Here is a 12,163-nt window from a genome sequence, read left to right as displayed (position 1 = left end):
AAGCCCTAATCAAAACTTAGTCACACCCAGGTACAGAGCAGATTACAAACATAATCCCATATCTATTTCTGGAATTCATAATCTCATCAAACTGCTACCCGTGCTTTATTAGAAAATGAATAATATTTATTCAAGAGGTTAGAAATATCACTTTGGTGAAGCAAAACCCTTTGTATTTTATGAAATACTTCAATCAAATTTGAACTCCAATCAAATAAACCAAATACTAGTGTGATCATTGTGGAAAACCATTGTAGAAAACCCCTCTTTTATGCTCTTTATGTTAACTTGTTATGTGTCAAGTTGGTTAGGACTGGATATTCAATTGTGTGATCTCACACTGGCCTGCTCTTTATTGTGAGGGTACTTGAGATGGATTTGTATCTGTAATCAATTGATTGCAACTATGATCAACAAAGGAGATTTCCCTAAGCAAAGCAGGGAGTCTCCATATCCAATTGCTTAGAGGTCTTGAAAGCCAAAACTGAGGACTTCAGAGGTCAAAAGAGGAATTTAGATTCAACTTCAGCACTGGCTTTTGGAATTTCGACCAGACAGGCTCACGTAGGTAGTTTGGACTATGGCCTTCAAGCATTACTTTTATCAGAGTTCTTAGCTTGTGGCCTGACCTACAGAGTTCAGATTTGGCGGGCCCCATGGTAGTGTAAGTCAATTCCTTAGAATAAATTTCTTTATATATATGTAAAAAGAAATTGTTTACCCACACATACTGCATGCACACATATCCTGTTGATTCTGTTTCTCTGGAGAATGCTAATACATTCTACCTCACCTACCCCCAAACACACACTATCCCTCACATAATCTCCACAAGAAGCAGGAAGGCCAATACAAATGCAGTCCAGGTTCTAGTAGAAGTAAGAAGATGATGACAAAACAACTAATGAGGGTGAACTTTTCTAATTTCTTGTTTTCAAACTTAATTCTCACTGACAAACGTGACCTGGAGTTTGAATTGGAAATGGAATTAGATAAACTACCATGCTTGCTGAAACATAAGCTGTGTTGCCCCTTTGGCATGATCATCTTTGATCTCTTTCCAGCTCCTCCACATCTGCTATTCTTATCTTCCAATGTACCAAATGTGCCTTCTTCAATTAGCATGCCAAGCTTTCTGGCTGACCCAGTGTCCTGGAATGAAATCAATGTCAGTGGTTTCTGTGATTCTGGTTGTTTTTGCTTTATTGATGTTTCCTTCTCCCTTCATCCCATCTCCAAACTAATTTTCATTCTATTTGGAAACAATCCAAAATGATGCATGAGTTTGTGCTTTTCTGCTGTGATAGCGTTTAAATGGGTGTCACAGGCTCAGTTCAATTTCTGGCACAAGTAAGTCAAATCCTTGAATATGAGGGACTGACAATAGGTTTGATGGTCAATAATAGGGCCTGAGGACTATGAAATTCTTCTGAAACCCATTATGTCGCACACATAAACACATCTCCCTTCATCTTTTCTTTTTTTAGTCGAACATTTCCAAAATTACATGGAATAACATTAGGATACAGAAATGTTGCAAATGCAATTATATCAAAAGAAAATAATTAATTTTCTGGCCCACAGATAGGAAAATGAAATAGTATAAACCTTTTAGTGTTAATACTATTTGATTCTCCTTTCTTCTGACTAAAGAAGATTTGAGATGAAATACCAAGTGCATCATTTATCTATTGAGGTATAATAAACCTCCCCACACCTAGTAGCTTACAATAACAATTTATTTGTTATGCTTCTGTGATTTGGCATGGCAGCTTTACTGCTGGTCCACACTAAGCTCATTCACGTGGATGCAATCAACCTGCCTCTTGCCTGGGGCTGGAGGATCCAAGATGGCACCCGTTCTGTGTCTGGGGCTTTGGTGCTGCCTGTCAACTGGGCATTCTCACTGCTTGGTTTTTCATTATACACAGACTGGGTGAATTACCTTTGATTATGGTGGAAGCATTCCAAAGGAACAGACGTGGAACTTACATCTTGAGTCTAAGGCTCCAGAATTTGTACAACCCCACTTTTATTTTAATAAATCAATTTTATTGATACATATTAATAAAGCATAAATAAATTCAAAGTTCCATCAATGGCATTTGGTACAATCACATAGCTGTGCATTCATCACTTCAATAATTTCTAGAGCATTTTCATTATTCCAGTAATAACAGTAAACAAAAACCAACCAAGCAAAATTCATCACCTCTTTATGCCTCCCCTGCTATTATGCTTCCCTCTCTCTAGTTTATTTGTATTTATATCTTGTAAAAACAGTCTTATATATGTAATATAACCCATATTTGTATTTTGCCTTGGGCTTCACTATGTTATACTATCCCATCCTACATTTTTAGCTTACCTTCTAATAACACATATGTCCATAGACTTCCCCTCTCAACCACTGCCATACCCATATAATAGCTCTGCTAGTCACAACACCGTGATGTGCTCTCACCATTTCCATTCATTTCCAAAGATTTAGAAACAATCTTTTCACCAATTCCATGCAGACTGACTCTTAGTTTTCCATTCTTTACCATCCTTCTATTTTCTGGTGACCTATATTCTAATTATTAACTCTGTGAGTTTACCCAAAATATTTAGTTCGTAATAATGCCATCATACAGTATTTGACCTTTTGTATCTGACTTGCTGCACTCAACATAATGTCCTCCAGGTTCATCCATGTTGTAATATGCTTCATGACTTCATTTCTTCTTATAGCTGGATAATATTCCAATATGTTTATACACCATAATTTGTTTATCTGTTCGTCAGTTGATGTACACCTGGGTTGTTTCAAACCTTTGGCAATCGTGAATAACTCTGCTATGAACGTTGGTGTGCAGATGTCTATTCGTGTCACTGCTTTCAGTTCTTCTGGGTATATACCCAGTAGTGGTTCTACCAGGTGACATGGTAAGTCCTTATTTTACTTCCTTAGGAACTGTCAAATAGTCCTTCTCATTGGCTGTACCATTCTACATTCTCACCAACAGTGAATAAGCATTCCTATTACTCTACATCCTCTCCAACATTTAGTTTTCCAACTTTTTAATAGTGGCCAGTCTAATAGACAACCCCACTATTAATCCTCCCTATTGGTCAAAGGAAATCATCTGGTTATTTCACATTCAAGGGATAGGAAAATAGGCTCAAATTTTGATTGGAAGAGCTGTGATAAACTTGTGATCATATATTTTTTTTTATCTGCCACATTGAGAGAATGAAAATTTGCATCAAAATTAAACATGAAGATGTGGAGGTGCCTTTGGGACTTGGAGTTGCCCTGGATGGTGCTTCAGGGGCAATCACCAGACATTGTAAATCCTCCCAGGGCCCACTGGATGGAATGGGGGAGAGTGTGGGCCATGATGTGGACCAATGACCATGAGGTGCAGAGATACCCAGAGATGTACTTACCAAAGGCAATGGATGTGTCATGATGATGGGAGTGAGTGTTGCTGGGGGGGGAGGGGTGCGGTGGCGGTGGTGGGGTTGAATGGGACCTCATATTTTTTTAATGTAATATTTTTACAAAATCAATAAAAAAAAAAATTAAACATGAAAAATCCCCTGTTAGACTGTGAACTTCTTGAAGGCAGGGGATATTTATTATACTAATTGTAGCTCAGAGTGTCTGCCACATTGTAGATCTCAAAATCTGTATAGTGAACAAGGGTTAACAGAATGTGGATTGAGAAAATAGATCAAAATAAAATAATGGAAACAATCCCTTATAACTTACAGTTTTTATAATTTTGGTTATCAGAGGTTGTCGTATGAGGTTCATTTGGGAAGACCTAGAAGAGTTTAATTACAAGTCTTTTTTAGTGGAAGAGAGTTAGTTTGAAAGAGAAGGCTTGAGGCATTGTAGACTAGGAGTACTATATGAGTAAAAATAAAAACAAAACTGAGAAGACAAGTTATATGTGGAGGGAAGTCAGCACATTGTTGAGTGAACAAAGGAGTATGGAGATTTTTTAGCTAAGCTGGAATTAATGGATTCTTTTAAGACAAGATGAATAATATCAGATCTGAAACGATAGGTATGAGGAAGATGTAAAAATAAATTATGGACTTTCAAAAAGTAAGAAGACTTTACATTCAAACACTGATTTTCCCTCTCAAACAGAAGTCATTACTTAGACTAAATTTCAAGGGGCTACATAGAATACTGAGTAAGTTGTAGCCATAAGAAAAATAATAATAGATTTTGTATCAAGCTAAAAATCTTTGTCTTAAGCCTGAAGAACCCCTGTCCTCTTCTAATTTTTTTCACTCTCATCCTATAACTCACCTCTGCCAGTCTGATTACCATCGTCAATGCCACCCAGAGATTGACTCTTCTCTTTGACTGTCTTTTTGACACATACTGATTGCAGTAAATACCATCTTGCACTTTGGAGCCAGTGAAGCATTCATTTGTTGGCCACATTCTATATCCCTAACTATAAATTCCTTAAGGCCAGAAATGTTGTCTTATCTTTCTTCTGTTTCCCTCTCAATTACTGTATTCATACAAATATCTAATGTAAAATAACAGAAAAATGCTAAAATTTTAACCTTGCATTTGAAAAAATACGCATGGCTTTTATTTTCTTCTTTTTAATGAGTTAAGGTGGTAAATCACAATATTGAGGGCCCGATATATAGGAATTACTAAATGATATTTTACTGTTCTTATTGCCATTATCATTACTATTTGTATGTAACACATAATAGGCTGATGCAGAAAATTAGACAACTGCTTCCCTTGTAGATCTTTTGTGAGCCTTGGGAAAACTAGCCAACTGTTATTTTCAGGTCATTTATGAATTTATTCATGTAACAAATAGTCATTGTACATTTGACAAAGTGCTAGTTTGCATATTCATTGGTAAACAAAATAGACATGGTTCCTTCCTTCATGGAGCTTACATTTGGTGTTGGGAGGGAGACACGTATTAAACTAGTAAAGAAGTAAATTACAAATGTTAACAAGTACCATGAGTGGAAAGAACAAGTTATAAGTAAATATACAGAGGAGGAAGCAACATACTATACCTGGTAGATGGTTCAAGGAAATATTCTGAAGAAGTTATTTAAACTGAAATCCCAAAACATAATATGGACACAGCACCATAAAAGTGGTGAAAGAACAGTCTGGACAGAAGCAGCAGAATTGGGCCAACACAGAAGGCTGAGATGACAGTTTGGTAAACTATAAAATAGAAGAATTTAGGCTAGAGCGTAATAAGCTGGTAAGAAAGTAGTATGAGGTGAGTTAGACAGGGATGGTAGGGACAAACCTTGCTGTTTTCTGTAGCCCTTGTGCATGACTAAGTTTCATTTACATTGTAACTGAAAGGTTGTAAGCAAGGCAAATTAATTCATTTACAGATGTCTGGTGTGTTATGTGGATAATGAATTAGAAGAGAAGTAGCAAGAGGTGGGAGAGGGTCCTTATGATGGTAATGTAGAGGTCTAGGAGTTTGGGAAGAGCTTGATGAGGCAGTGTGGTGGAGCCAAGTGGATATCCATTTGAGATATATGTTGCGCTGGGATTCACAGGAGTTGTAACAGATTGTATGGAGGTGTGAGTGTAAAGGATGTTTTGAGGACGATTCCCAGATTTTTGCCTGGAATGATTATGGATGGTATTTCCCTAGATGAAGAAGATTTAGAGGATCCAGAGTCAAGTCATGGGTCTGTTGTTTGACATGTCTATGATACAATCAAGTGCAGCATCAAGGAGTCAGTGAGAACTATGAATACAATGGTCAGAAAAGAGGTCTGGATCAAAGACAAGAATTTGGAAATTGTCAGCATATTGACATTATTTAAATTTATAGGGCTTGATTAAAATTGCCCAGGAAGAATATAGAAAGAGGGTGAAAAAGAAGCAGGGCTAATCCTAAGGAATTCCATCACTTGAGGAATGGTATAGGAGGAATACCTGGCAAAGCAGATTATAAAAAAATTAAGGTCAGAGTTAGAAGAAAAATCAGGAAAGAAGGTGCTTATTATCTGAACTATAATCTCAAAATACAGCTACTAATCATATCCACTGAATTCCATGGGTTCCAGAAAACTCATGCAAAAATGAACTTGAACCTTGTCTAAAACTGGAGTTAAAATTTATACTGAGATGTCTGAAAACCCTGAAGAGAGTGACTGGAGGGATAAAAGGCCACCAGAGAGAAACCATGTGTGCAGATGAAGCCTGGCAACCTGACAGCATTGCATAAGCAGGGACAGTGAGTGGCTCTTGGTGCAGTGTGAGGCTGCTTCACAGACCCATCCGCTCCCTAATTCCAAACTCCACCTACGGAGTTTCAGGCTTTGGGAAAAATAGAACTATGCTATAAAAGGAAATAAAGGCCTTTATCACTAGGAACCCAAATAGCAACTATTACCAAGAAAGCTAGGCATGAAAAGTGGTCTCCCTCTACTGGCTGAAAGAAAGAGGTTAGTACCAAAGATAGAGGGTCTCAGTGATCCAGATAATGCCATGAACCTCACAGACAGGTCTGCAGGTAGTAGATTTTCAAAATATATATTTTTCCGTGAATAAGACAGCTAGCCCAATTTTCTCCAGTAATGAAACACATTTATAGAGTGCTTATTTAGATTCAGGCTCTGTCCTAAACCCTCGTAATAACCTATATGGCAGTTACTATGATGTTGTTGATCAATGAGGAAATTCAGGTACAGAGAGTAACCTGTGTGTAATCACACAGCAGAGGAAAATGCCAAGATATGAACCTAGGTAAGCAGCTGCAGGACCTGAGAACTTGATCCACACTCTCTTTTAGATTTATAATAAATAATAAATAATCAAACAAATAAGAATCATCATCATTATTATCTGCCCAAGGGCCAACATAAATTATGACATGTAGAGTGATTGTTTATAGTGTAAGCTGCGTACACTAAGAATTGAGAATAATCTGTCTTGCTTAAGTCCCCGTGGATAGGGATCTATGATTAGACATATGGTGACCCATTCCTTTGTTTTAGACTTTTTAGCCTTTTGGACTTGTTGAGTACATAAAAGAAGATAAAGTCTAATCTTACTAGAAGTATCATGGGGTGATTTTATTGTTCATTTTTTACTGAGGAGGTCTAGGCATTTATAGTACATGCCACAATTTACATTTTTGATCAAGAAAATATAGCTTGTCAGAAACCCCTTCCCCCAGGACTATGGTAGAGAGTCTTCTTGCATTTTCAGTCTCTCTCTCATGCAACACTGTATCACTCTGGGTGTGAGAAGACTTTGTGTAGGAGGGATGAGATAACATCATTAGAGTTAACAGGATAAATCAGCTTCCTGAAGCAAAATTTGTCTTTTATCCTGAGAGGTCTCTGCTCATATCTTCATTATGAGTTCTTGACATTCTGAGACCTTCAGCTTTTGACCACAAGCACTGAGGAATCCATGCTTTACCAGTTATCTTGGTACTGTATTTTTTCCCATGCTCTGCATCAATATGTCACCAGCCAAATTCCCACAGTTTCATTGGCTCTCTATATAAAATAGAGCAAAGGTGCAAAGAACTTTAAGACTGGAGGTCATATACCATCCACAGAGGAAGGGGCTATGCCTCTTTTCCACTACTGTATCTGCAACTCCTAATATAATGTCAGGTATACTGTAGAGGCCTAATCAATATATGTATAATAAACAAATAAAGGAATGATCAGGTAACACTTTACTTTCTGCACAATGGCAGGGACTTGGTACACTCCCTAATCCTTAAACACTTAAACAGGGATCCCAGAAAACTTCTTTCCCACATGGCCTCTCAGTGTTAATAATCGTTGGGGAAGCATTTATCCTTCTCTTTCTTTTCAAATAGCTCCCCAAAGTTAAACTCCAGGTGGGGAGAATAGATGATGAGATACATGTTCCAAAACAAATTTGACCTAAGTTCAACCATTGTGGATCTCTCTGAAACCTGCCTCATATACCCTCCACCTACCTCTGATTTCAGGGCAAGGCATAAGGGACAGTTCCATGCCAGCTCACACTCACTTTGTGCTGACAATGCCATGCCTCTGGCACCAGGCTTCATGTCTTTCCACATCTTGGTCCCAGAATTTTCTTCTCTGCCCTTTGGAGACTCCCTGGACCTTTACTCAGTTGCAGGTTAGAAGGGCAGGAGGGTTTATGCCCCAGGGGCAATTGTCAACCAAAGGCAGACAGGTGCCCATGGATAGATGCTTCTCTCCACTCCCAGCTCTCCTTCCTTCTTTCATGTGGACCACTCTGGAGGCATTTCAAAGCAACCATAGCAGAAACTTTAATAAATACCCTATAGGCTTTTCTTCCTTCCCTGACTTGTTCTCATCTTTTTTTCCTGGAATAGCCTCTCCAATAAACTCGCTACACCCAAGCCATTATCTCAGGCTCTTTTTTCAGAAAAAAAACTCTAAAGTAAGTCTTAAAAATGTAATTTTTTCTTCCTTTCTTACTCCTCTTCTTTAAAGTGAAAGAATGAATTCTTTGGAAGTTGGGGAATATTAAATAGTACTCACTTTAGAAGTACAAAACAGGTACTGTACTGATGGTTTCTGTGTGTGTGTTGTGTTGTCTCTAATGTGTGCTTTACAACAAAATGAGAACATCAGCTAAGCTTATATTTTATATTAAGTGTGACTATTTCTGATATACCATTTGAGAAGCCAACTCCACCTCCTATGCCTCTTCTGCAGAAAAGAGAGTTTTGGAAAAAAAAATCATGGTCTTCTCTGCAATTATTACTTTTATTTTTCTTTTCTATCTCTCTCTTTTTAATATAAACATTTTGTAATTCCTATCTTATAAGAGACATTTGGAAAATTCAAAATAAGACAAGTGAAGAATCACTACATGTCAATTATATAGAGTCATTTAATATTCAGCATTTTCTAAAATACAGGTCATTTCAAATACTGACTTTTTGTTCCCATCAGTTCATTTGTAAATACATATTTAAGGTTAAATACTTTTGCCACCTTGACTATGTAAACTGTTTTTCTTCACTATTGCTTCTAAGCTGCTTCTGTTCTCTTGCTCCAAGTCCTCCTGTCTGATCATCAAAGGATATGACATTTTAATAAAACAGAAAGGTGGAAGCTATTGACTGAAAAATCAGATTAAGGAAATATAAGGATACTGTGATTTTATTTCAATAAACCAAAATATACATTTATGTGTGTGCTATTCATCTAACTCTGGGAAAGAAAGAGAACAAGAGAGAGCCAGAAGGATATACACTAAGGTGTTAAAGTGAAAGTACATTTTTCTTATTGTTTCTGTTTTTAATACCTATAATTCTCAATTTTCCACAGTGCATTTGTACAGTTTCTATAAAATTACGTATACATATATATCAAGCAACTTGAGGAAGGTACTAACTTAAGTTTTGTTTGTTCCAGGGAATTGTTTTACTCTTCTGAAAAAAGAAACAAAAGAACACAGTTTCTTGCCAAGGATAAATCAATGCTGATGCCAGCAAGAGGTTTGCAAGTTTGCCTGGAATTTCCAAGTTCATGAATGTTGAGTGGTCTCTAAATTTGGTAACCTGTTTCTTTTTATCTTCCCCCATTGCTAATAATAAATCATCTCTATGATCATACACAAAGCATTGGATACGCTAAATAAACTCCATAAAAATAACCTCCTGTATTTCTGGCCATGCTGTCTCAGATGCCCACAGCAGATTTTCTGCCCCTGCTTTGGAGGTCAGAATTCTTACATCACTTCAATTTTGTTGGTCCAAATTCTCTAATAAATTTGGTAAATATTAAAGAGTTAAGCAGGCAGCTTACTGAAAAATGGCAATCAAATAGCACACATGTCCTTCACATCATGTTTAATGTGCTCATTGGGTTATTTTTCAAGTCTGTGGGATCAAGGGCTTTTCATTCTTCAGTATACTTTTATAAAGTGTATTTCCTTTAAAAATTTGGGAAGAAAGAGTTTGTCATGTCTAATGGAAAGATGGGGTACAAACAATGTGGACACTTTCCCTGGGATTCCTAGAAGCCTCTGCCACATATCCAGGTCACTTATCTTTATGACCCTTCCCCTGAACCCTCACTCTACAGCCTACAGATGTCCTCCTACAAGTGCGCAAAAAGTGTCATCCCTTATTTTCACACAAAGGCAAGTGACTTCCATGGTGAATTTTGGAATGAGCAGACCAATCTAATGTCTTTGTGTTAAAAAAAATTCCCCAAAATATATAAATAAAAACTGTTTCTCTTTTTCTTTCTCTCCCTTTGTCCCTCTCTCCCTCTTTACCTCCCTTTCTTTCTCTCCTTTCTCTCCCTGTCTTTCTCTCTTTCCCTTTTCCTCTCTCTCTGTCTCTCTTTCTCTCTCCCAATAGTGAGAATCATTTCTTTTTCTGCAATTAAAGAGATTCAGGCAGAGAGCCATCATCCTTGAATATGCTGAGTTGTGTGGGCACTCTAATTCTATTATTTGTAATGGCTGAGAGCCTTGCCAGACTGCTGTAATGTATTGATACTTCAGAGAAACAAGGAAATATTTTAAGATTTCATTTACTTAATGGTTTATAGATTAATTGAGTTCCATACAGTCCTGAATGTTGTACAGTTTCCTTAAAATATGTTGTGCTATTTTTTAAACAGTACAAATGATTCTTTCTTGAACATAACTTAAAAAAAACACTTTTAAGTTAAATGAAACCCATCATAAAAAATTTATATGTAGCGATTTTAGGTTGAAAGAAATAAAATTACATTATCCCTCTAAGTCCAACAATAAGAAAACATCAGGTTTCCACTCTATTGAATTGTCCAGTGATACAATCCAAAACACAGGGACTATTAAAAGTACCTTTCAGTGTGTCTCACCCTGTAGCATGCCTGTACTCCTATCTCAAGTGTTTATCCTAGCTTTTTTTCTCATTTCTCAAAAAACTCTTTAATTGCTTGCAAAAAAAAAAAAAGTACCTTTCAAACTTTTCAAATAGGGGACTATTGAGGGAATATTGAAAATGTATGTCAATAAAAAATCACGCTATTTTCTGTTGTGTTATTATTTTCTTTAAGATTGAAAAAAGAAATGTTGGGCTTATTTGGGCCTTAGAAGAGTTAGAAATTTTAAAGTTATCCTTCAGTTGTACATTTGATGAGTGCTAGAGAGAATTTATGTAAACAAGCTTTTGTTAAGGAATGTTCTCCCCTATGTAATAGGACCTAGGTTGAATGAAGACACTTTAGGAACTGCTTCATTAAATAAGAAGTTAAACTACCAGCATTCCATATAATTTAGAAAAAATACTAGACATGAAAAGTTTGCCAAAATTTAGAGAAGCAAGTGATCTAAACATGCCACGGTAGACAGGGAGTTGTTCTTGAGGAGAAGGGAAGGGAGGAAAAGTGCTTCATCCATGGATATGGTTGAGATATGTGGAGCTGAAGAGTAGATAGGAACGAGGCACAGGTGGGAGGAATTAGGGAACTCATGGCGGCAGGGAGGAAACCAGCCTGCCTGGCCTGGATATTTTATGTGAAAGAAAGGTGAGAAGTGAGGTTAGATAGGTTTGGAGACATGGGTTAGTGAAGTAACAGGATTGGTGGTAAGAAAGAAAATAGGGCAAAGCCCCAAGAGCCAGTCTGAAGAAGTCAGATTTTATCGTTAGACACTAAGACGTCATTAAAGTTTTCTGCAAAGTTAAGACTGCCATTTCTATAAAGGAGGGGGAGAACTAAGATATAAAACAGAGGAGGAGGAAGGGAGAGAAGGCTAGTTGTGCTTTTCTCTACTGATAATGAAGATAAAAGTGAGAGATGTTGAAACAAAAGCACATGAACTACAGTAGCAGCATCATTCGAGCCACAAATCACAGGAGAGAATGGAACCAAATTGAGATATACCTGATCTTGACCTTGGTTGAGTTCCTTAGAGCACTAAGTAAGCTTTTGGCTACAAAAAGAATACAAGAGGAAAGAATTCAGGCAAAAAAGGAGATTGCAAAGAGAAAAATGCAAAGCATGGGAAATATCCTCATGATTTTCTGCTATAAATGGCTGAAAAGATAAGAAAAAAATTTGTCCTATATACTATTTTAAATTAATATTAATCAACTTACCTTATCTCCTCAGTTTCCTTGGACCAGCTCACTAATTCTACTGTTGCCACATTGGACACTTTACC

The sequence above is a fragment of the Dasypus novemcinctus genome, chromosome 5 (genome assembly GCF_030445035.2).
Source record: "Dasypus novemcinctus isolate mDasNov1 chromosome 5, mDasNov1.1.hap2, whole genome shotgun sequence".
NCBI classification, from domain to species: Eukaryota; Metazoa; Chordata; class Mammalia; order Cingulata; family Dasypodidae; genus Dasypus; species Dasypus novemcinctus.
This window is presented reverse-complemented; position numbering follows the sequence as displayed.